The sequence below is a fragment of the Anolis sagrei genome, chromosome 4 (genome assembly GCF_037176765.1).
Source record: "Anolis sagrei isolate rAnoSag1 chromosome 4, rAnoSag1.mat, whole genome shotgun sequence".
NCBI lineage: Eukaryota > Metazoa > Chordata > Lepidosauria > Squamata > Dactyloidae > Anolis > Anolis sagrei.
Genome location: NC_090024.1, coordinates 41,072,585 through 41,100,274, shown reverse-complemented (window position 1 = coordinate 41,100,274; position 27,690 = coordinate 41,072,585). Strand labels below are relative to the sequence as shown.

Below are 27,690 nucleotides of genomic sequence, written 5' to 3'. Positions count from 1 at the left end.
GCTTTGAAGCTTGACATCTTGGGATTTTTCATGACTAAAATGCCGTGCCTCATATCCTATTCAAGTGTACAAAGTCTTTCCTTTCCACAGCATTAAACTCTCTTTTAAGTTCTGTGGGGATACCAGCTAGAGTTCTTACATCTATACTTGAAGTAGGCACATGCTTGGCATGGACCTTTTTTTGCAGAAAAGCACTGGATTTGAATAGTATTGGTTCAGGATGAGGTAGGAATTCTTTAACATCATATGTGATCATTTGTAAATAATTAAATAATACTAAACAAAAAGGCCAGTTACCTAAAGCATGAAACATAGGAAAAAGCACACATATTTTAAGTATTGCACTGTATGTTTAGATGTCTGGTGCTTACATATTTTATTGCATTTTTAGAAGCTACAAAGCTGCAATCGAGGGCTTTTTTAGGCAATGGGGTGGGGGGAGAGGAAGATAAAGAGGAATTCCAGGGGATGATTGCTGAGGGATGAACCACTGTGTGAAGATAAAGAGATAGACCCCACTTGCATTATGCTGTGGTCCCAATCCAAAGCAAGCCCACCACACAGTTCATTTTTAAAAATAGCAAATAAATGAAAACTGCAACTTTAATGTAAGAAGTATTTTTTCTCAAATCTCATCATTGTGTAGACAAAGGGTAAAACTAATAGAATGAACAACATTACAAAATAATCATATTTGATGCAATGAGAAAGGATGAGAATGAAAGCGTTGAATTTTAGTAATTGTACACTTTTTCCTTCTATACATTTTGCCTCATTTTGTAAAAGAAAAGGATATTGGGATTTCAAATCTTCGTTCCCTAAGACATGCTAATTTTCACCAGTTTTCTCACACTTGGGAGAAAAAAAAGTCACTCTGTCAATTTCCAGATTAATTTTGAAGAATGAGGAAAGGAATTAATATGTAAGGTTTGATGAGCCAATGGAATCCTGCACATTTTTTTTCATGAATCTCTAGGCAGGAGTAATGAACATATGAACAATTATCATATTTTATATCATGCAGGCACACTGCAATTACTGACATACAATGCTTACTATCTGACTACTTTGCTTCCCCTTTGGTTCCTGAAATATTACATTTTCTTTATAGCAGTACAATATTCATAACCAGATGCACTCTTCATCCTGTATAAAGGTCAGGCTCACTGGCCAGGTCAGTTTGTTTATCTTTGCACATTAACTGTGAAGTCTATTCAAAATGACAGGTATAGGAAAGTGGGGTGGGTAGGATGTTAACCTCAGCACCACCAAAAGGGACTTTTTTTTTTTTTTTTTGCTGGGAACAAAGGACAGCAGGAGCTCCTGTCTTTTTCAGCACTCTCAGGAGTTAACTAACTAAACAAAAGATTATGTGTTGCTGAAGGAAATGCTCTTCACAGTCATAAATATGTGAAAATATTCATTCATAAATAGAGTGATATATATTTTCCTCCTTGGCCGATCAAAGGATACCACACATTCTTTTGACTAATTATTTTGGTTTCTAATTTAGTTAGAAGATAAAATCATCAAACTTAATTTGTTTATTATTCCAAACAGCTCAGGATGCCATTTTTTTTTGCATCTAAATAAAATGTTTAAAAAATAGTACATATCAGTTTGATACCCTGGCTATTTCCCTCCTTGTTATTAAAATTTTTAGTGTATACAGAAGCTTAGTTAGTCCGTGTTCTTATTTCAGACTTGAGATATATAATACATCATTTACTTATGTTCAAAAGAAGGAGCTATTTGTTTCTTAATTGATTTTCTACATTAGTTGTTCATTGAATAGATAAGTAGTGCCTGTGATATTTGATTACAGAGCAAGGCACCCATTTAACCTTCTGTTCTTTCCTGGCTGGGATTTCAAATACAATACAATGTACCTCCCTTAGGCTCAGTAGGATTAGAATGCAAGCAGTAATCCCTGATGCTATGAAACAGACCTGATAGAACCTCAACTTACTTGTTTAGGATTATGCTCATGAATTTCTGCTCATCTAGATGTATTAACCCTTTGGGAGCATGTGAGATACATGATGAGTAAAGAGAGAGGGGGGAAAATACATGAACTGAAAACCACTAATGAGTTTTAAGGACATCATTCTCATTTTACTGACTCAAATGTAAAATTCATGCTGAGTTGTAAATGGATTTTGTAGTACAAATCCTTATAGCTTTGTTCCACTTACTACTAGTGTTAGACATCTTCCGTAGCATACTAGTAGCTTTAAATAGCTGGTATTCATTTATGCACTGACGTTTCAAAATGAATTTTTAATGAATTTTCGTGCTCACAGAAGGTGCCAGATTTTAATCTTTGTACCATAAAGATTCTGCCTACAGATTGGATAGTCAGTCTCTGCATCTTCCTCACAGAAACTCAGTTATGATTCTAATGTGATTTGAGGGTGCTGTCTTCATCACAGAAAATGACATTTAATTCTCTGAGTACACCAAGCTCGCCTTTCTCCCCCCAGACACAACACAATCAATTGTTATTTTTATTTTAGTGCTAGTTCACCCCAAAATTTGAATGGAATAACTAATTCCTTTCTCGTCAAAAAATCAAGCAGCTGCTGTATGATTAAGACCTGTGGTTAAAACTGACCTGAATCACCACATTTGATGTGATGACCTAAATTTGAATACAGACAGAAGCTAAGCTATACAAAGCACAACTCTATTTTGACAGAGAGATGGATTAAGTTTTACTACCATTCCATTCTACAGTGGTCATGATAAAAGATTCCTTCGTACTTGTATACCTCCTGTAATAAGTATGGTATGCTCCTCCTCCTCCATCTGCTTATCCGTTGAACATCATTTGTGTCCTTTGCAGAACGTGAGAAATTGCTTTTAAGAGACATTGCAACTATTGATCATGCAATTTAGGGAGTTAACTTGTTACTATTACTCAGTACAGTTACAAACCCAAACAATGTATTACTTGTTGCAGTGCTAATTGCTTCCCCTCTACTTTTTAATTCCTTGAGGTGGGCTGGAATGGAGGTTAACAAATCTAAAACAGTAAGTACAGTAATAAGTAAACATTACTCATGCACAAAAAGTAATCATGTTGTAAAATTATATTTCTTTCAAAAAGAAAGTTGTTCCTGCCTTCCAATCCCCTCCAGAAAAGTGTTACGGGTCATGTTGTTACTTGTAATACACCACCTGTATTGATTTATGTGGGGTTTTAATGGTACAGGGTTCATTCCTGAATTCAAGGCTCCTGAAATCTAACCCAAAATATTACATGTATAGTATTCAGTGCAAAGGAAATTACTAACCAGGTAGGTACTCTAGGAACTTTTAAAAACGCTGTTCCAGAACTGGGTATTGAAATTCAGGATCTACAGCAAATTAAGGTTATTCCTTTTTGTTATTGTGTATAGGCAATCCTGAGTTAGAAACATTCAACTTACAAACAACTCATAATTAAGAACGGGAGGTCAGACAATAGGGAGTGAGAGAAATCTCACCAATCCTTGTTTCCACAACAAGCCAAATTTTTCAAAATCCAATTATCACAGGAACAGAAAGTGAGGAGAAATCTCCTGAAAAGGGCACAGATAGCAAAACAAACATCACATAGGTGCCATCCCTTCACTATGCAATCCAAAGCTTATCCAAGTTACGAACAAGATAAGTTCTGTAGTTGAATTGGCATGTAAGTGGGAACAGACACACACACACACTTTGGATAGCATAGGTAAGAGTGAATACCCCTGTGGTGTTCCTTTTTGCTGTCTGTGCCCCTGTTCCGCTGTGATTTTATAAGGTTTATATATTGGAGTTCTTATGATTTTTTATTTTGTTGTTATAATGAGGTTAGTTATTTATAGTTTTAACTATTTGTTGGGGTATTTATTTTTGGACTGTTTTTATTATAATTAAACTGCTTTTAGAATCAAGTCATAAACTTAAGAAGAATATTATAGAACAGTGGTTCTCAACCTGGGGTCCCCAGATGTTTTTGGCCTTCAACTCCCAGAAATCCTAACAGCTGGTAAACTAGCTGGGATTTCTGAGAGTTGTAGGCCCAAAACATCTGGGGACCCCAGGTTGAGAACCACTGTTATAGAACTTAGTTTCGCAGTCCACACATGAATATTGTAGGTACAGTTAAATGAACAAAATGATAGCTAGAACTAGAGATGCCTAGAACAATTCTATATTTGTGAAGTCATATATGAAATGTGTTTACCCCCACATCTGTTAGCCTAATATGTAGATTTGTACAACTTCAATAGTTTTCACAGTTCTCTGAATATTACATTGCAGTTTCTGGTGGTGTAAAAATTATTAAACTGTATATTATAAGAAAAAAAATCTTCCTTTAAATAGTATGAAATTATATATTTAAAACATATGTTGAAAGTTTAAAACAGAATTAGCAAATCAATATGAAAATGAAGTAGAATTATATTTTTAAAAAGCAAAAGTAACACAGACAAGACATAGATGTGTCATTCCTTAAATGGAAAAGGACCAAAAATTATATAGTCCAAGCTCTTGCTGTGAGATTTTGAATGCTGTCTTGAGAATGCCAATTGACAAATGAACGATTTTATGTAAATTCATAGATAAAGGGAGAGACGTAATATAGAACAGGGCATAATTTTCACCACAAAATAAGATATACAGATATAACTGTTAGCAAAACATATGTATCAAGTAACTCCAAATTAAATTAGCCAACACATTCTGAAATGTGATTGTGAAGAGAATTAAATAAGTACACACCAGTTTTTAGCTACTGATTTTTGTTCTACATTTTGTTTTTAATCTGAACAACTCGATTTCTTTTTTACTCATGCTTTTGTTCAAATATTACAAGTTAAAATTTAAAATTAATGTTCTTTAGGCATGTGTTTCATATTTTCTTTATAAAAAAGATACTTGCAAAATGCTACAGTACTTGTTTTGCCTTTTCTCTTCTCATGAGGTGCAGAAATTTTCAGAACAAGTTAGTATTGCTAACATTTGAAAGATCTATTACTGATATTGAGGCATATTCTCAAGTCATAGTCCATAGAAACTGTTCAGTTTTTTGAAGGTATACAGTTATTGCATGTGCTTACAAGTCCCCTGCCACAAAGCAATACTATCTACACATGATACCAGGTCACTGCAGATCAATCTAACACAATCAAGACCACTAGGCACTTCTGCAGCAACCAGGACAGCTACTAATTTTGTATCCAATCCCCAAAGAGAATAAGTGCACCCCAAGGATGTTTTTGCTTTAGCAAATTCACTACTTCGTCTGCCTCTCTCTGTCTCTATTTCTCTCTAAACAGATACTGGTGTTCTAACTCCTTTCTCTCAAACACTGGTATCAGATGCAACCCCTCACCCCACCCCAGCAGATTGCCTATCTAGGAAACCATCTCCTAACTATTAGCTTTAATTTAGAAAATTTCAACCAATCATCCTGGTCTATGTCAGCAAAGAAAGGATGAGCCACCAACAGACTTAACTCGATAGTTACTGTCATATGGAAAACACATCAATTTTAAAATCTATTTTGCTACGAACAGAGATTATCATTGCTATAAATTTAAGCTATGTCAAACATTTATGTTAGTAAAAATCTATAACAAGACAATTAAAATACCAAAAAAGAATATTTCTACATTTTTAGCAGCTAATCTGTGCACTATTTATCACATTTTAAAATTATAAAAAATAGATAAGATGATCATCATATTCTTTTATATACAGGCTAAATGTAAATACCGGCAGTTCATGAGTTGTGGACAAGGTAGGTTCTTTTCTGCCTGTAAATCAGAACAGATACATCTGTAAGTGTAACTCTAGCCATTTTTTAAGTTTTAGTTTTGAATAACATAGGGAAAGGTTAATATCCCTGACATATTTGCTGTGCTGCCTGTGCCCCTGTTCAGAAGATTTCACCTCACCTTTTGTCCCTGTGACCATTGGGTTTTGAAAATGTTAAATTGACGAAACAAGGATTGGTAATAAAGTTTCAGTGAAGACACCCTTTCCCCATGATAACTTTTACAGGAGTAGGGGTAGATTTGCTCTCACTTTCTGTTATCCCAACCCTGTTTGTAACTCTTTTTCACCTGATCACCTAATCCATACTGACAGCATGTCTACTGACCAACCTCTGATCAACTGGTATTAAGGTAGAATTGAACCATTACATGGGAAAGCATAGAAGAATAGTAGCAAGAATGAAGACCATTAATAGATTTTTGTTTTGATAAAAAGGAACATTTTCCAAGCAGTATCCCACAGGAAAACAACAGAAAAGAAAAGAAAACATCAGGGCGGTTGGCCCCAGCCAAAGTTACTATTATTCTGAGGTAATTGCCATTTACAGTCTTGTATGATAAAGTCCTTGGTGTTGGTTTGAGCAATCCCAAGTGTACTTAAAAACAATACATAGATCTGTAAAGTTGGTAAGCAAAATAAAAACCATAAGAAAGACAAAGACTGTGTGGAAAACCCTTTAAGCCATGTCCAGAAGGTTTGCAAATTTGTTCTTTAATTGTATAATGCTTATCAGGCCCGGTTACTTCATTTCACATGTGCATATTTTTAATTTTGGATAAAAATTTTGCTGAAAAAAAGAAACTTCGTGGTATAGACATTAATCTCCATCCTTTTCATAGTACCAGATGTTCTGTTAAAGTAGTAGTGACTAGGAACATACCTACTTGGCTAACTGAGGTATACCTGCACTTTGGAGCATTGTTAAATTATTTATGTTGAGGTTGGGATCATTTAGTGCTTCAGATGCTGTCAGGTTACAAATTCAGCAGCTAACTCTAGCTAGGGTAGCCAGTTCTGAAGGATACAGAGAGATATAGTCCCAGTTTCATCTGGAGGGCTACATAATTACTACCCCAAATTCAGGGTATTCTGATTGGAGCAAGACTTCTTTATTGTGGGAGGGGGCAGGATTCTTGTTCTTTCACCATAGGCGCTGAATTGGGTTGAAATTGTAGCTAGAAATAAATTTGAGTACAAAATAAATTATTGTTGTTTCTTTTGATTGTGGTTAGTAAGCCAGTGTAAAATTTCAGCATCTGTTTGTGAAATGCCCAGTTTATTTTGATAATGGAATATGGAGAAACCTTTGTTCTGCTTTGAACAGCTGGAACTTACGGTCAACTGGAATGTCAACTGGAGATTTACCACACTTTACCCTTGAATGCCAACTTCATTAGAAAACATGTGTTGGCTTTTAGTTTAACACACAGTTGCTAGGAGTAAGTGCCATTAAATATACTGGCAGTCCTCGAGTTACAAACAAATGACTCATAGTTAAGAATGCGGGGGGGGGGGGAGGACAACAGGAAGTTAGACAAATCTACCCCTCGGAAGGGAAATTCACTCCTGGAAGAATTATCATGGGGAAAAGTTGCCTCCACTGAAACTTTCTCACCAATCATTGTTTCAACAACAAGGCATTTTTTTCAAAATCCAATTATCACAGGGATAGAAAGTGAGGTGAAATCTTCTGAAGAGGGGCACAGACAGCAAAAGAAACACCACAGGAGTGTTAAACCTTCCCTATGCTGTCCAAAGCTCTCACACACACACAAACACACAAACTTTCAGCCCCTGAGCCCTTTTTGAAGCAAAAGTTTATTGTGGAGCCCTAAGATATATATAGTGTTTCCCCCACTACATTGCGGTTTGCTTATTGCGAACTTGCTGTATCACAGGTTTTTCCTCCCCCTCCCCGAAGGAGAAGGAGCAGCAACTCCTGGCCTGGGAAGCAACTCCCTCCTCCTCTGCCTCTTCCTCCTCCTCTTCCCTGGAGGTCCCTTGGGAAGCCCAGACCAGATGAGAAGAGCAAAGAAGAAGATGAGCACCTCTGAGCACTTGCAGCAGGAGGCAACAGTGCAGCAGCAGCAACTCCCTCCTCCTTCACCTCTTCCTCCTCCTTTTCCTCGGAGGAAATGGCAGAGGAGAAAGGAGTTGCTGCTATTGCAGCCTGCTGCAAGTGCTTAAGGGTGCTATTCTTCTCCTTCGCTCTTCTCATCTGGCCTGGGCTTCCCAAGGGTTCTCTGAGGAAGAGGAGGAGGAAGAGGCAGAGAAGGAGGGAGTTGCTGCCCAGGCTGGATGCCCAGACCGGATGAGAAGAGTGAATAAGAAGAGCGCCCCCGAGCACTTGCAGCAGGTGGCAACAGCAGCAGCAGCAACTCCATTCTCCTCTGCCTCTTCCTCCGAGGAAGAGGAGGAGGAAGAGGCAGAGGAGGAGGGAGTTGCTGCTGCTGCGCTGTCACCGCCGGCTGCAAGTGCTCGGGGGCGCTCTTCTTCTCCTTCGCTCTTCTCATCTGCCCTGGGCCTCCGAGGAAGAGGAAGAGGAGGAGGGAGTTGCTCTAGCTGTGCTGTCACTGCCTGCTGCAAGTGCTTGGGGGCACTATTCTTCTCCTTTGCTCTTCTTCTCATCCAGTCTGGGCTTCCCTGCATCACTGATTTTCAGTTAACGTGGGTGGTTCTAGAACCTAACACCCACGATGAGTGAGGGAACACTGTGTGTGTGTGTATGTGTGCATATATATTGGGCATGGGCAAACTTTTTAAAGCATTGTGTTTTAAAATTTGACACATGGGCTGGGGCAGTGGCAGATGGATGGAGAGTGTTTGTGTTAACTAACTGAAAAAAAACTTGGACAAATGCCTATGCACACTGCACATATCTCATTTGTAGTACATAAAAGAAAGAATAATACAATATTTAAAATTAAGAACAGTTTTAACCAACATAAACTTAGCAGTATTTCAGTGGAAAACCCCAGGGGCCATCCAGTCCAACCCCCTTGTGGCATGAAGGAAAAGCACAATCAAAGCACTTCTGAGAATTGGGAGGGAAATAGGGTTTTGGAAGCAAGGAAGACGAGAGGAAAAGGATCTGAGTGACAATGGCGAGGAAAAAGGCTTTTGAGGCAAAGGAGGTTGAGGGGAAAATTCTTTTGGGGACGAGTGGAGGCGGTGGAGGAGCAGGGAAGAGGAGGAAGCACAGAGACCCTCAATATGCTTCAATGAGCCCCAAGGGCTCCGGAGTACACACTGAGAGCTGATATGTATGTATGTATGTATGTATGTATGTGTGTGTGTGTATATATATATATATATATATATATATATATATATATAAATGCTCTGTGCATAATTAGTACCTTATGAAAGAACCAATGAACAAAAGAACCAATGAACGAAATCACACAAATTTGGCAACAAAACGTCTCACAACACAAGGAGTGACCATCACTCAAAAAACTATGATTTTGTCATTTGGGAGTTGTAGTTGCTGGGATATATAGTTCACCTACAATCAAAGAGCATTGTGAACTCCATCAACGATGGAATTGAACCAAACTTGGCTCACAGGACTTCCACGACCAACAGAAAACACTAGAAGACCTTGAGTGTTGGAGTTGTAGTTCACCTACATCCAGAGAGCACTGTAAACAATGATGGATCTGGACCAAACTTGGCACAAGCACTCAATACACCCAAATATGAATACAGATGGCATTTGGGGGAAATAGACCTTGACATTTGGGAGTTGTAGTCACTGGGATTCACAGTTCACCTACAATCAAAGAGCATTCTGAACCCCATGAATGACAGAATCGGGGCAAACTTCCCACACAGAACCCCCATGACCAACAGAAAATACTTAAGGCCATCCAATCCAACTCCCTTCACCAGGGCAAGAAAACATAATCAAAGTCCTCCTGACAAAGAGCCATCCAGCCATAGAGATAGATCGATATATATAATTCGCACACATACAGATATAGTATCATAGATTTGATAGGGGCCCTTAAAGAAGGACAACAATATGTTGCATGTTCCAGGGTGGGCAAACCAGACAATCTCCACATCAACACTGACAAAGAAACAGCAAGAAATACTTTTTACCCACAAGCATAAAGATATTACATATATTAGAAACCAACACTTACTCGTTACTTTATTTTCCAGAGCAACAGACTGGGCCACAGCAACGCGTGGCAGGGGACCGCTAGTGTATATATAATCTGGAGTTACACTTTAAAATGTACTTTTTCCGATTTGCAGACAAATTCAGCTTAAGAACAAACCTACAGAACCTGCCTGTGATTTATTTTAAGCTAGATAAGAATATTTGCTTCAAGACGTTTTAAAAGAAATATTGAAAATGGAGGGACATATAAGGGTTTTTTCCATTGCTAGAAATGAATGAATGCAACTGGAGTGGGGGCTTTTTTTCTGTAAAAACTATAGTCTTGGAAAAGTTATCTAGAGTCCATTTTTCATTGTTATAAGGACTCTTACATATTAGAATATAAATCACTAATTTACTTTTGTCATTGTTACTATAGCTTAGTTTTAAGAAATTTTGGGTATGCTTTTATGAAGAATAACTGTTTTTAAAGTAAGTTTTATTTTAATACATTATCTGGTCTAATGCGATCTATTTTATTCTAATATCTCCCGGCCTATATAGAAAACCACCATGGAATTTAATAGTATGTTCAGTGGTTCTGTAGGGCAACTTTGTAAGTATTGATCCAGATAGTTCACTATTCCTCAAAAGGTCCTCAGTTTTATTTTTTGTTTGTTTGTGGTTTTAGCTTTCGGAGGCAGTTGCTTTTTGTAATTTTGGTAGTTTCTGTATTGTGCAATTACTTTTCACAAAAAAAGTTATTTCATTTTGGTGAAAAATGCATTTCTACTTTTAGCTTAAAAACAGATCTATAAATCTGATTCAATAAGATATCCAGTATTTTGTGTTTTTTATATTAATATGCCACATATTAGGATGTGGTCCAGGAAAATTTTAAGCAAGCTGATCTAATTTATGGTACATTCTGTGACTAGTACATCAATTAGAATGCAGGCAAAAATCAGGATTTTGTTTTTTCTTGAATTCTGCAATGTAGTTTTCAGCTTCAAAATGTGTACACATATACATGTTTTACAGGAAAAATGTATGCAACCTCAATTTTAGGGGGAATACATAAAAATAAGATTTTCACGGGCAAAGGCTTTCAGTATGAATGCAAATTGTATACTGCTTTAAAATCTTTAGTGTAGAAGTGGGATGGAATGGACTCATGGATTATGATCTGAACAAATGTAAAACTAATATGGACCAGAAGCAGACCAATCAGACATACTGTTACTGTGTTGTTGTAAGTTTTTCAGGCTGTATAGCCATGTTCCAGAAGCATTCTTTCCTTACGTTTCGCCTGCATCTATGGCAGGCATCCTCAGAGGTTGTGAGGTCTCTGAGGATACCTGTCATGGATGCAGGCGAAACGTCAGGAAAGAATGCTTCTGGAACATGGCCATACAGCCTGAAAAACATACAACAACCCAGTGATTCTGGCCATGAAAGCTTTTGAAAATACATACTGTTATTTTTCTGTGGCGTTTTGTCATCTTTGTTTGAAAAAATCTCAGAAGATAATGATTCCCTATGGTCAATTTTAAAAACTCCCAAAAGATGTGATAAATATAGTCAGTTTAATGCTGTGGTTTGTTAAAGATATTTGCCAGAAATGGTATTTAGAAAATACATTTTCTCCTGTCACTTTTGGGAAAAGGTCTTCTTGTGTAGAAACATACACACACATACACTTTTAAAGATGCACTCCAATATACTTTCTCCCATTTCTTTGTATATAAGACCATTGGTATACCCCATAGGGCACTCTTTTGATTTCTTTAATTGCATTATGTTCTTTAATCCTTTCCAATTGTCACTCATCTTTGTGAAACAAAGGAATGGGATATCTAGTGCATTTGTGCGCTGCATGATCTGGCTATATATATATATATAGAGAGAGAGAGAGAGAGAGAGCACTATATATAGAGAGAGAGAGAGAGAGAGAGAGAACTAGAATCTCTAAACAATCCTTCAATTTCTCTTTTGTTTTAATTAACATGATTCTGAAATCATTTTTAAATACACAAGAGGCTTCTTCCTCCCCATGACATAAAGTAGTGGGCTGTCTCCTTGTAGAACTTTTGTGACCAGCCAAAAGTAAGACAAATTCTTTTCATTCATGTCATAGTGCTAGGTTATTAAAGCTTGTGATGCATGGACAGAGGTCCAACCAAAGACACGTTCTTACTAGAATCAAAGAAACATTTGCATACAGGTATATTGCGATATCTTGGAGATGGGAGAGAAGTCAAAATTTATTTGTGTTTCATATAAACATTATACATGTAGCTAGTAATTTTATGCACAATGTTTTAATCATTCTGTGCATGAAACAAAATTTGGGTGCACAGAACCATAAGAAAGCAAAGATATTACAATCTCAGCCAACGGTGTGGACAATTTTGGAGTATTTCAGAATTTGGAGTTCTTGATCAGGGATACTCCCCTTGAGATGGCTGCCTTTTTCTCTGCCCATTCCCGCAGACATCTGTGAGTTTAAATTTTGACTTAGGGTTTTAGACTAGCATGTCTTTTCAACCTGCAGCCCTCCAGGTGTTTTGGACTTTAGCTCCCAGAATTCCTGACCATTGGACAAGCTGGCTAGGGCTTCTGGGAGTTGGAAACCCAAACATCTGGAGGTTGAATTAGCTACCACCTATTGATGAAACTATATCAGAGTTTCTCAGACTGTGCTTCTCCAGGTTTTTTTGGACTTCAGCTCTCAGAAATCCCAGGCAGATTACCAGCTATTAGGAATTATGAGAGCTGAAGTCCAAAACATTTGGAGGAGAAGTACTGTTTGAGAAACACTGAACTTTATAATTGCAATATCCACATATGTTTATTTATAGATATGTCAATTGTGTTGTCAGTATATTAGTCCTATCCAGCTCATCTCAATTTCATTCTCTAGTATTAGAACAGTAAAATTGCTGTGGTAATGTTTCTGCATGATGATGAATAAAGAAATATATGATGGAAATATCATAGAAATCCTGATATTTGGTGGAATAATAATGTTGGAGAAGGTTTAGCCTATTTTGAGTTGGATTTGTTCCTGGCTTTAACCAACAAACTTCAGCTTGGGATAATCCTGAATTTATTCTTTTTTCTTACTATATCAGGCTTTTTCTTTAGCTGTAGTGCCTTTCTGCTCACTTTTGTGTGAGTTTCTATGGCCATTTATTCCAGGAGGCCTTTTTAAAAAAATGTTTTGTCTTGTTTGAACTTCTTTTTATTTTATTATCTTGTGTATTTGTTTTATTAGTATTTAAAATACATTGTTTTTATTTTTGTAAAATTGTTTTATTACGATTTACTATAGAAAGAATGAATCTTTGAAACAAGTAAATATCTTCTAACAAAACCTTTCTCTGTATTTAGTGAAGGATAGTGAGATGATTGGTGTAAAAAGTATATTACCCTTCACCAGATGTAGGCCCTTTTTTGTAAGAGTCTCAATATGTTCAACCTCTTTTTGAGAGTGGCCTATATTGATTTTAATTGGGTAATTATTATTGATTGTTATAGTTTTAGATAGTGTTGTATTTAATTCATTTATCCTTATTTTTATAATGCTTTTAATCTTCTAGTTTATTATTTTATGTTTTTAAGTAAATATTCAAAAACATTTAACTTACCAATGCCTCAATTAATGTAATTGTATTGGTTTGTATTACATTTTTTGAAATTTACCAGTAGCTGCTACATTTCCCACTCTTGGCTTATACTCAAGTCAATAAGTTTTCCGAGTTTTTTGTGGTAAAATTAGGTGCCTTAGCTTATATTCGGGTTGGCTTATACTCGAGTATATACAGTATATCACTTTAAACAATGGAATTATATACATGGACAACAGCTTGATAATGTATACCAACATCTTTGTTGTTTGTGTTTTGGATCTAGCTAAGATTGATAATGGTCTTGTTATTTGTGCAGAACGTTAAATAGAAACCATGAAGGTAGTTCATAATTATTATCAAACATGTTAGAAGTGTTGAAGATGTTCACACTGCTAAATTTTACTACACAATTATGTATGAAAACACATGTGGATGCTGAGAAATCCAAATGTAAATCAGGCTTTCAAACGGGCTCAGCAGCTATTCTGTGATTGTAGTTACTGAAAAAGAGTGTAACCTCAACCACTGAAATTAATTGCTAATCTATTGTTTATATGGCTCATACTAAACAATTTATAGCCTGTTCTACACTGAACTTTTCCATGTGTTCATATATTCTTAATCCATGACTGTTTGAGCTAAATCTGACATTCACTCCAGGCATTTATCAATATTTCAGGATAATGATTATGATAATGATGTCCTGCAATGAGAACTAAACATTGTGCATTGAGGTCTTCTCAGGTGCAGCCAAGGAAGTTCAAATATATCTCCGTAGCCAAATGGGATGACTTTTCGTCATCTCACATGAGCCTTGAGGTTCCCTGTGGTTTATTCTTCTCACACTAAACTGTGTCATATATTGACTTCATGAGTATAAGGTTTTGAGAAGCATAACACAGTACTGTGCATTGTAGATATTTTGTAATCAGCAGTGGAAATATCTTCTTTGATTAATTCTGCAGAAAAACTGCCTTTAGATAGTCAAAACAACTGCAAGCTTAAATTCTGCCAGAGCATTGAAGTTAATACTAATATACTTAAATGCTTGTTTCTATGTATATTCACACAGAAGTACGACTGGCTGAGTTAAATATAGATAGTACTTCATCTTTGGAAAAAAATGAATTGCTTGAAGTACCTGCATCTTACATTTAATCTTTGTTTTCTGTATTTTAATATGTATCTTGTAGAAATAGGTTTTAATATGCTTATTTTAAAGAATATTTGTAGGTTAATGTGTGTTTTACAATGTTGAAACCCGCCTCAAGCCATGAGGAGAGGTGGGCAATTTTTTAAAATTATTATTATTATTATTATTATTATTATTATTATTACATTTGCAGAAGAAGCTTAATGTCAGATAGCAATACAGAGTTGCTTGGATCTACATATTTGGTAATGGCTGCTAATACTTCCATGTTTGTATGACTATATTTTTAGTGACCATAACAAGTTGGCTACCGCACTACTTCATGTTTAAAATTTAGATAAAATACAGTGCCAGACACTTCTTGTTTCTCCAAGGGTGTATATTATGGAAAAATAATGACCTACACACTTGTTTTACTCTCGGTTACTTTAGTATTTTGAGTGAGAAAATACTCTCAACTTTGTAAAGCATAAATATGAGTTGTGAAAGAACATTTGATGCATTTGTCATCTAAGTTGGAAAATGAGATAATAAAGTACCATCACAATACAAACTCTTCACAATATCATCCTTTCACATAGGTATTAGAATGAAATTTTGTGTTAAGCATTATATTAGACTGGAGAAAATTCAAAGTGGAATCAGTATAATAGAAGGATATTTGCGTGGCAGCCTGACACAGTGCTTTATGATTTATAATGTATTCCATTTTGAATCATTCTGGAAATTATTTTCTATGCTTAATCTGCCCCCACTTCACCCCTTTGGGTAATCATCAGTTTCCTAAGGAGACAAAGGAATTCAAAGGTAGCATGAAGAGTGTCTTCTATCAAGCTTGCATTGCCCTCTGTTTTCAAATCAACCATTTTCTAATTAAAACATAAATCCCATATTCCTTAATTAAACTATAGTCTTCTCTGCTTCATTTCATGCTTTATTTCATGTCTTCCATATACAGATGTAGTGATCATTATTAATATGAATTAATTGTGGGCAGCACACCTTCTGTAGGAGATGGACCATGGAAGCAAATTAATAGTTTCCAATCCTGAGATTTCTCTCTCTCTCTCTTTTTTTTTTTTAAAAAAAACCCAACCTAATACTTTCTTAAACGATCCATTTGAGGACTATGAAAAGGACTAAAGTTTGGATAGGTGGTTGTCACTAATAGTCAAATATTTTCTTTATACTTCTCTGATTAAACTTAGAAAAATGAATGTTTAAAATTTATTGTAGATTGTAATTGGTCTTTGTCTACAGTTTCTATTTTCCTGTTACCCTCATCATTTCTTTCATCATTAAAGGAAAAAGGCTTATTGGGTAAAAGAAATGGGAGTAATAAAAATATATGAAGAGATCGTATCAGTCAGTTAACAAAGAAAGCATGTTCGTAGCATAGGGTTCAACAGGGGAAATGACACATATATGAGTGAATATAAACTGCAGGAAGAAATAAAAGGGGAGAAGGTTCAACAGGAGAGTGAAAGAGGTCAAAATAGAGTGGTTTGAAGAGAGAAAAAATGGCATGTCAAAGATATATCAAGTTTTGAGACCACTGGGTCTCAGTCCATGAGCCAAATGTTCATATGGGGTAAAATACCAGAGATTCAAAAAAAAGTCTTCTACAGTATGACTCATACTAGTATGCATTTAATGTTTTCATATGAATTATGAAGGTACTGGACTCTCTGCCCCCTCCCCCTAGCATATATTTTGTGTGATGTAAAAATCTAGATACAGGTTACTGTTCTGCCATTGTCATTGCTGCTCAGGTTCCCAAATATCTTCTGTCCTGGTGAACTTTGTAGTGTCAGTGGGGCACACTACATGGTATTGTGATTAATTCGGTTGCTAATACTCCCATTGTGATGTGGTTTTAAACAACTGATTTTAAAGTAGATATAATTGATTTTAATGTTGTGTATATTTATAGTTATTTTATGTCCCATCATGGAATGCTTACCGCACATCCTGAAAGATTGTAAATATGGCACATCTCAAATGTTGTGCTCTTCCCTGAGTCCCCTTCGAGATGAGAAGGGCGGAATATAAATGCTTCAAATAAAATAAAATAAATATATCTGAAAGAACTGATCTTACAACCTCTGAGACAAAGCAACACATAACAGAGATCATGAAGATGCCATGTGGTACTCTTTGAGGGCTGAGTCAGCTTTAAATGATTCATGTATTCATTCCTTTAATGCACTATGTTATTCCTGGTGCAGGACCATAGTGACTTCCAACCCCAGTGTGGGAACATTTTGTTATGCTTTTAGGGCCCCCTTGGCCTTTTTAAGATCAGGAGAGCACTTCTTAATAACAGGAAGTGAGCAGGAATCACTTCCTGTTTACTTCCAATTTAAATGCATTTCATGGGATTAAATTAGTCCAGCAGGGCAGAAATGTGGTAAAATCCTGATTGCTCTTATAGGGTACTTGAGAGTATTTAGGGCAAAGCAACCTTTAGAGACATAGAAGTGATCCATGGACCACATTTTGCCCACTCCTGATTAACAGCAGTAAATACCTTTTTCATCAAATTTAAACCAACTAGGTAAGTTGTATAGAGATGAGTCTTCCTCCATGCCATGAACTTCAGCACTAAATAAAACTCTATAATACATTCAGTGATTGGGAAATGTTCTTTTTCAACCTGTCTTCTGCCAATCCAGTTGCTTTTCTCAGTGAAAAGCCAATACAAATTATCATGCTACTCTCTCTCAGAAAATGAAAGAAGATAGTTTGATCGCATGGGCACACCTACTCTTCATATACACTAGCTGTACAAGCCCTTCTTTATCATACAAACAACCATCACAAATTACTTCCCAACCAAATAATCTTCACAAGCATTATATAGATTTCAAGTTATTGCCCTTATTTAATCTCCAGTGGAAAATCTAAAGTGCCATAATATTTTCTGGAGCTATAAAATAGCATCCTTTGCATCAAAAGACAAAGGGTTTCCTATTGTGGTATATTTAACCTTTTTCCTCTGTTTTGTTAAAGAGACATGTTTGCATGTTGATTTTTTTAAAATTTTCTTCAAGTTTTTCCTTTGTTAGTTTAAAGTTCTGCTATTTAGCTGAGTCCCCCTTTGGGGGCTGAGGGATATAAATGTTTTAAATAAATAAATAAACAGCACAAAGAGTTTTCATTAAGTGTGTGGCGGTTGTAGTGCCATTCAAGAATGTCATATTTACCAACCCTGACAACTGGTTTTGCATAGGATATACTCATCCTAGATTTCACAATAATAACGTTCAACTTTATATTTCATGGGCATGTTACTTTGTTTCTTGAGAGGGAGAGATGTAACCCAAGAAGATAGGGCAAAGGAAATATCCAGACTTTCCTATTAATTAGTAAAGATCATTGTCTTCTGAGAGAGATGACATCCTCAATAGCACTCATATAACTTCTAATGGACTATGTCTTCATCCATTGCAGCACTAGTTCTTGACCTATGTCAACTGGGAGGTGGATAGGTTTCATAAAAACGTGATTTTTCTTGCTTCAGTTCAGCAGTCCCTTTTAGGTTGCATAATGTATTCTTAGATCTTCTGTTTGTTCTTTCTTGACCAACTATAATGTTGACTACAGATCATCATGAAATATTATGGTTTAGAGACAAGGTGATGATCACTTTTACCACAATGTGGTGACAAATTCCCGATTCCCTCTAGACTAGACTTGTGGGTCAGAAAGGATTTTTTTTTGAAAGAGTGTTTCCTCATCTTTATATTGGTTTCCACTTGTGGTTTAGCTAGTTACTTATTTATATGAGTCATAGATACAGAAAACAAAAAGAGAAAAATATTTATTAGTTACTCTGGTTCTCTCCTCCAACACCTTGCCAAAATTATTGTGGTGGTATTTGAAAGAAAGGTGGTAGTTTGGTCAAACAAAGTCACACATGCTTGAGCTGAGGGTTGACCATGTTGTTCAGAAACAACATGGATTTTGCAGAATTTATGCTAAGTTCTGAACAGGTACAAAACCCATCTGTGTGAACTCACAGATGACCATTAAAAAAAACCCAAAAAACTACAGGCTGCAGGTAAGCAACCTATTGTTTCATTGAGCACAATAATTTGCTCAAGGAAAACCTTGGTTTGTGGCTAATTAATTAAATAGTGGGTTTATTCTGTGCCTTCTTGGAAGGTGTGGGATAAACCCAATACATCCAGTTCTGGACTGAGGAATATTGCAGTCCAGACACCATTCTGGACAAAATTAGTCTGTAAAACTATGGGAATACTCACCCCCCCCCACAGCCCCCAAACACCTTGGAAAAGTAAGGAAAACTTACCTGACCTCTAGTAGACTGTAGCTGGAGCTCTCCCAGCACCTAGAAATGTCTCGGGGGGGGGGGGGAGGAGGAGGGATAAAAAGCTGTCTGGAACTGTCCTGACTTTTTTATGTGGCGTCCAGGTCGGAGCAAATCAGAGTGACTTTATCTGCAAAGAACCGAGCAATCCTTTGAAACAGCTCAGCTGGACAGTTCCTCGCAGGTACAATGTTGGCTGCAATGTGAGATTTACTTGCAGCCTTCACTGCCGCAGAGTATGCCCTTGCATAAATGCACACCCGTGTTTAGTCTAACTCGTTGTGAGATGACCACCACATCCCTGTTCACTTGCTTCATCTCTGCCAGCTCCCCGTTGAACCAGGGGCTGGTTTAGTTCTGCTATTTGAGAGGGGTTGCTTTAGAGTGATCATATCTATTGCCTTGTTATAGAGCATCAACAGAATCATCTACCTCAATGGCAGGAAATTCTCCAGGAGCCGTCGGGAATCCTTCTGTATCCTTAAACCTCCTGGGGCGAACAATCTTAATTAATGGGTCCTCCACCCCTGAGGAGGTTAGGGAGTGAAGTGAGTCTAACCTTGACCACGTGGTGGTCGGTCCATGGCAGTGGGACTAATGAGAGTTCCTCCATGCCACCACCTTCCTCCCATCCCTGTCAGAACACCAAGTCCAATGTATGTTCAGCTCTGTGGGTAGGTCCAGAAACCACTTGGGACAGGCCCGTTGTTGCCATGGTTACCATGAAGTCCTGAGCCATTCCCGACAGGATGTTCTCTGCATGAACATTGAATTCCCTCAGCACTTGGGACTTCAATGCCAGGCCACCCCGCAGCAATACAACCTCCCTGCCTGAGTTAGCCGAGGTGATCTTGGACCTGACATTGGAGTCCCAATGGCTTATAATGCTGGGGGACTTCAATGTTTATGCAGAGACCATCCTGTTGGGAGTATAAGATTTGTGTTGGATTTTACATTTTAAAAGTGGAAAGGACAACAAAAGGAGGTGTAGACAAAGGAGACCAAACAGTAGAAACTTTATGTTTGGGCAGTTAGGTTTAAATTATTTTTTTGGTTTAAATAAACATTATGAAATATTAAAATTAATGAGAGCTAGTGTGGTGTAGTCATTTGAGTGTTAGTTGATGACTCTGGAAACCAGGGTTTGAATCCCCACATAGTAAAGAAAGTCATTGGGAGACCTTGGGCAAGTAACCCTCTCTTAGCTTAGGGGGAGGCAAAGGCAAGCCCTTTCTGAACAAACCTTGACAAGAAAACCCAAACTTTAATGCTTTGGTAAGTCAGAATCAATCTGAAGGCATATAGTAGCAAACTAAAATAAATACTAACATCAGAGGAAAATAATTGCATGGTACAGGTTTACTATCTGATTTCCAAAATGCTTGGGACTAGAAGTGTTTAGGAGTTTGGATTTGTTTGGATTTTGGAATTCCCGTATTTGCATATTTGTACATAGTGATATCTTAGACCCACTCTGCACATTCATGTAATGCAGTTCAATGCAGTTAAGATGCAGTATGAAATTGCATTACATGGCAGTGTAGATGGGGACTTATAGATGGGACTCAAGTCTAAACAAAAACTCAATTTATGTTTCATATGCACTTTATACATCTAGCGTGCAGATAATTTCACACACAATATTCTTAATAATTTTGTTCATGAAACAAAGTTTGTGTACATTGAACCACAAGAAAGCAAAGGTGCCTCTATCTCAATCCCCCATGTGGAGAATTTTGGAGTTCTTTGGATTTTGGAATTCCAAATAAGGGATTCTTAATCTGCCTATTGTAAGGCCGCTCTGAGTCCCCTTTGAGTTGAGAAGGGTGGGGTGTAAATGTGGTAAATAAATACTAAGTCAATATTTTCTATTAATGGCATTGTGATTTTTACCCTTTCAAAATGGTGTAGGGTAATAATAATAATCATAATAATAATAATAATACTTCAAGAAATAAAACCCAACTGCTCATTGGAGGGAAGGATATTACAGACAAAGTTGAAATACTTTGGCCACATCATGAGGAGTCAGGAAAGCTTAGAGAAGACATTGATGCTGGGAAAATGGAAGGAAAATGGAAGAGGGGCTGACCAAGGGCAAGATGGATGGATAGGATTGACTTTGAAGGAGCTGGGAGTTCTGGCATGGGTTAGTCCATGAGGTCACGAAGAGTCGGAAACGACTGAATGAATAAACAACAACAACAATAAACTTTATTTATACCCCGCCACCATCTCCCCAAGGGGACTTGGGGCGGGTCACATGAGGCCAAGCCCAGTAATACAGTAAAACAATATACCACAGAATACAGCAAAAATAAAATAAGGTAACAGGCAAACCCTTATTTATTTTCACGGGCAATGTCGATTTTAGTTTTAGTAGGATTCTGTTAATTTATTTCAAGGTATTATCTCCACCTATTCTTCCTAGTATCCTATATTGTTACAATTATCTGTTGTTATAAACCAGCTGAAGTTAAGTAGAGTGGGATGTGGCTGACTCAAATGGGCATTCATTATAGTCAGACTATACCCCAAAATAAGTGGAGGTATATATGTGTATATACATGCACAGACAAATATGCACAGTTTGTGATGGTGTTTAGCCAGTATGATTCAGCATGTGATATTTTGACCTAGAAATAGGCGAGAAGAGCTCGAATATCAATTCAGTTGTGAATTTGTCTTTTGGGCTTTATCATGTAGCGTAGAGAGGCTCAATGCCAGATTTGCTGTTTAGATTTCCAGTCCATGAAATGATATAATTAACAGACTGGATTGGAAGGGATCTGGGCATCATTCAAAGGAATTTTAGTTCACATTAGGGAAAAATAATGACCTTTCCTGGCTCTTCTGACAGCAACACATTCCTTAACCTTCCTGAGGTCTCTTAACCATGGGCATGTAATGGGGAAAAGGGACTGTGAGAAGCTAATTTTAGTGTGATACTTATGAATCCTAGAATTCAACTCAGTAGCTTTTGTTTTGTTTTGTTTTTAAATATACAGTATAAACATTTACCAGTTGTATTGTTGTTTGAGCCACTTGTATTGACAGGGCAGGCTCAGGATACCTTGCAGCAAATGTTGCATTCTGATTCTCTCCATCCATATTCAAAGAAACACATCACACTAAATTTAGTTTTTAATCCCAAAGTGGGAAAACATAATAAATGGAAATTACATAGGCTTTCCTTGATTTAATTAGTTTATTTCAGTTGGTCACTACACTTTACTTTAATATCCAAGACCTGTCAGATTATTTTGTCACCTGAGGTTGAAATACTTAGAAAAGACTTCTTTCAATGTTTATAGTATAAAATGCAAAAAAAAAAAATAACTAAGTAAATAATAACTTGCTATCCTTTTCAGGCACCCCAAACTGGACGATTAAGGCTGGATCTGTAATATATGCCAACAAATCTAAACAGATACTTCTTCCCCTTGAAAAACTCATTTTCCCCCGCTTCTAATAGGACTGTGTTTTTTAAGAAAATAAACTGCATTTAAAATCAGCTTAAAAGAAGAAAATAAACTCTTGCATTTCATAAAATGTCTCTTGTTCTGCGGAACATGAACAAGACAGTGTTTATTGTAATCAGAAATATTGTTGGCACAATTTTGCAGAAGGGAAGAATATCTGGATTGTCTCAAAAGTGTTAGCTGCCCATTTACAGACAAGCAAGCTTTTAGTGTACAATTTAGGTCAATGGATTGAAGGGGGAAGATGTGTTTAGGCGACAGATTTTAAATCACCATAATATAAATATGCTTCCCTTTTCATTTGGAATTTGCTTTCTTTCAAGGTAATTTAGTGCAGCAGACATGCACTTATGGTTGTCTTTGTAATTTTAGGGATTAGGATAGTGAGGATTAAATGCTGACCCTTAATCTTCGATATCAACTTTAAGAGCGAAATATAATATGCAAATGGAATACATTCATTTTGTGTTTATACATTTTAATCTCTGTAATTTCGTTTTCAGAAGATGGAAACTCATCTTTGCCTTATTTATTTTGAATTCTGAAGCAAGATGCTATTTAAATCTTTATCCCTATATCTTAGAGGATAAATGTTTAGCTTTAGGGATTAAAACATTTTTTTCTAAAAAAAAATAATAATGACTCTATGCTAACAACACTCTTACATCTAGCTGAGAACTTGGTGGGTTGTCTTTTAAAGGAATCATTGAATCTGACACCAGGCAAAGAAAACAATGGGGTTGTGAGTGGATGGTATCATCCTATTTAATTTTGTTAAATCAGTGAATAGAATTTACATTAACAGAAATCAATCAGTTACTGTACCACAGATCAATTCTGGTTACTTCATTGTGTGCTTTCCTGTAAGTCTTAGAGTTACTTAAAAGAACAGACAGTGAAATTGCCAACGGATAGCATTTTATAGCAATTAAGTATTCTACAGTTACTGAAAAAGAGTTTTATCAGATAACACAAAAAGAAGCTTTAAAATGGCATTTTTTTTTCCAGAAAAGGAGCTAGATCCTGGTGATCAAAGTCTTTGGTTCCATCCCCCAGTCTTGTTCCATATTTAGCTTTTTGTTCTTCTATAAATTAATTAAAAGCCAACAAGAAGCGAAGTTTTCCTCATAGCCCCACATTCTGCTATGTTTTAGTGTGGTGTTTTAGTGCAATTGAATCCTGGGAAAAACTATACAGTATGAGCCCTGTATGTGCGGAACTGGGACCTGTAGTTTCATGTGTGAGAAGATATGTTATCTCAAGATATTTTGATGGCCATTCTGCATGATATTCTAGAGCTGAAAGTCTGATTCCAATAGGGTTTGCTATTATCTGTGGTTTCACACATTCACACATGAAGTCCGGAAACATGTCCCCATTGTACAGTTTATATAATGTATACAGCCTGGCCCATAGAATTTTTTTATGCTAGAAGCAAAGAATAAATGGTCTATATATAGAAATCAACCAGACAGATATATGAGTCTTACATCAATAATGACTATGTGACAATGTCCTCCAGCACAATGAGAGAATATGCAGCTATTTTAGAAGATTCTAGAGAGGCTGCATGGATTGCATGGATTGCACTTTATCTGTACCTGTAGTAGTACACACTCTTAAATCACTTCGAACATTTCCCTATCATAAATGTAGGAAGCAAAGGCAACATATTCCCTTGGTTGCACATTATCGAAGAGCTCAGTCCCATCAGTAATAATGTATGCAACTAAGCCCAAATCATATGTACAATTTCTGTACGTTGTATAGCATACTTATTTTTATCTAACTCATTGAAAGTATATTTTAAACAGACTAAAAAAAGAATGAATGACTACTTTTCTGGATTACAGGTAAAACGTATTAGCATTTAGTACTGAAAATATAGTAAAATATGTAAATTGATTAAAAATGCCCATATTAATTATAAGCAAGATAGCATTTTTTCCTTTAACCTAAAAGCTTAGAATAAGTGGTCTGATGAATCCAGAGCTACGATAGGCAAAACAAAACACATAAAATTGCTTTCTTAAGAAACCTTTGAGTGTCAAACAACTGGAAAAATAAAACCAATTCATATGACTGCCTTTGCTTCTCCATTTAATTCTAGATTACAGTCTATACCTTTTAACATACCTTTACCTGACTTATTTTGTTCTATGCTTTGAAACTCATTTATCTCAGAACAGTCAACATAATACCAATAATCTGAAAAAGTGATAGAATATGTTGATGTTATTTATAAAATAATTTGTTTTTTTAATTAGTGATTTTCTTTTATTTGAGTTTAGCTTGTAAGCTTGTATTAACAAATTTTTAATGTTATTCATTAGTAGGTCTGCTTTTCTTAAGGTTTGCAAATAAGATATCATGTATACTATAACTTAAGAAATCAATAACATAAAAAATCCTATCTCTGAGTAGACCTAAATCCTCTTATCCAGTGAGAGTAGAATGCTGGAATAAAGCCAAAACAACAACAACAAAAAATCATCAGCTATTGGAGGTACTTGGCTAGTGCAAGGGTGTCAGTCTGGTAGAATTGGGAGGGCATGAGGCTATGCCACATTATAATGCTTTACTATCCATCAGCTTGTATCAGCACCAGCAAAAGAGATAGTATAAATGCTAACCCTTTCATGGAAGTAAATAATTCCTTTGGTCAGCATTCTTTTTCAACTTAATAGTTACTGTAGAAGATATGTATGGTGAACAGTTAAGCATTAGACCTAGCTGGGCTTCAACATATTTCACGATATTTTCAACATATTTCAAGATGTACAGCATGAAACTACTTCATTCAGGCCTTATCTACACAGGATGCTTAATGCAGGGCCGGTATAGAGCAGGAATGCCCAGGACTGGCACCAGAAGAGGTCACACACCTTGGCCCAGCCCTCACTAGACCATCACCTTACCATCTGTGTTGCTCCCAAATGGCAAAGCAGTCCTTCTCCTATTGACAAACTGAAATGTGTCCAAAAAAGAAAAGAAAAAAAGACTGGAAACCATGTAGAATGAGGAGTGACTTAGAGAGCTGGGTATGTTTAGCCTGGAGAAAAGACAGTTAAGAGGTAACATGATAGTCTTGCCAAATATTTGAAAGGATTTCATCTTGAAGATGAAGCAGGCTTGTTTTCTGCTGTTCTGGTTTCAACCTACTTGAAAATAGACTTCACCTGAGAACTTTCTGATTGTAATAGCTGTTCAGCAGTGGAATATGCTACCTCATAGTGTGGTGGAGTCTCCTTCTTTGCAAGTTTTTATATAAAGTTTGGATTACTATTTATCGGGAATGCTTTGTGTATTTATGCATGACAGACTGGATGGCCCTTGTAGTCTCTTCCAACTATGGTTTTATTATTCTATGTCTGTGTGGTTATGATGTGATTACCATGGCTAGTGGGGGACAGTGGGGTTGAATGAAACCCTAGATGTATGTCTCATTGCTGATAACTCACCTTGGGTATAAATGTAGATTTTGTACTGTTGTCCTAATTGCTGGTTAAGTACAGACTGTGGGTAAATTTGCATTAAACAGGCATAGGAACCTAGATGGGTTTCAGTGGTTACGAAATTGTATGGATTTTCTGAACCTCACTAGATTATTCTATATAAAATGTGAATGCATTTAAAAATCATTTTGGTTTTTTGACTCCATAAACCAGTTTATATTTTTGTATTTATTGAAATATTTATATCCCCTCCCCATAGCCAAGGATCTTGGGGTAAAACATACACAAAATTAAACAGTTCAAAACAGTAACATTTATATCGCACAATTTAATAGATTAAATTTTTTTTAAAAGTTTACAACAATGTATGTGTATGTGTGCCTTTTGAAACACAGCAATTAGGCTTCTACAAGCTTTAATAAAAAAAATCATGTCCTTAGGTGCTGGAATGAAGCCAGCATTGGTGCAAGTTGAGTCTCTGAGGGAAGGACATTCCACTCAGAGTGTCACATCCAAGAAGACCCTTTCCCACATCCTGCCTTTTTATTGCCTTCACCCAAGAGCACCTCAGTCCTTAGGCATGTATAATAAAAGGAGCTTCCTCAAATATCAAGATCCCAAGTAGTTTAAGACTTAGAATGACATTGTAAGCACATTGAAATCAGACCAGAAGTGTATTAGTAAATTTATAACACTGACACAATTTAGAGTGCTAAACACTTTCTAACAGTGATTTTAATTACTACTAGGATTAACTGATATTTCTGTAAACTATTCTATATATATATGTTTAAAATGCAATGGAAAAAAGGGTTTATGTGGGCAAGGATATATTTATTGCACAGGAGCATAGCTTAATATAGAAGCAGACATACATTTCTCTTCTGAATAATGAAAAAAATGTCAAGTGCCACATTACCAAAGGTATAGCATTTCATTTATTTCTTTAAGCTCAATCGCGGTCACTATTAGCATATGTTTGTAGGGTGTTGGTTCAGTTGGAATTTTATCTCTGGCCCAAGTCTAAGCAAGGTTGATATGTGATACATAATTTCTAACCAGAAATACTAAATAAAATAAGCATAGTCCTCAAGATGGACAGATGGCACCACTATACTGACACGCTTGAGGTTCAGGAGTCGGCGGTGGCCAGGAGGGCCTTTGCACATTAAGACTTGTGGGCCAACTGCAACCATACCTCGTGAAGGCGGATCTGGCCAGGGTGGTCCATGCCTTAGTCACCTCCAGATTGGACTACTGTAATGTGCTCTACGTGGGGCTGCCCTTGAAAAGGGCTTGGAAAGTTCAGTTGGTCCAACAGGCGGTGGCCAGGTTGTTAACTGGTGCTCCTTACAGAGAGAGGTCAACCCTCCTGTTTAAGGAACTCCATTGGCTGCCATTCATTTTCCAGACCCAATTCAAGGTGCAGGTTCTTACCTACAAAGCCCTGAACGGTTTGGGACCTGCCTACCTGAGTGACCGCATTTCTGTGTACGAACCCACATGATCTCTTCTTTCATCTGGAGAGGCCTTACTCACGCTCCCACCTGCATCACAAGTACGATTGGTGGGGACGAGAGAGAGGGCCTTCTCGGTGGTGGCCCCTCGACTCTGGTACTCACTCCCTAAGGACATCAGGCATGCCCCATCTCTGGCAGTCTTTAGGAGGAGCTTGAAAACATGGTTGTTCCAGTGTGCCTTCCCAGAATAATG

The 27,690-nt window shown here is 36.8% G+C and overlaps 1 protein-coding gene across 7 annotated transcripts in view; it reads left to right on the top strand.

Annotated features, from left to right (window-relative positions):
- Positions 1-27,690, top strand: part of ZFHX4 (zinc finger homeobox 4) — a 196,298-nt gene that overhangs the window by 52,857 nt on the left and 115,751 nt on the right. The window lies entirely within an intron of this gene.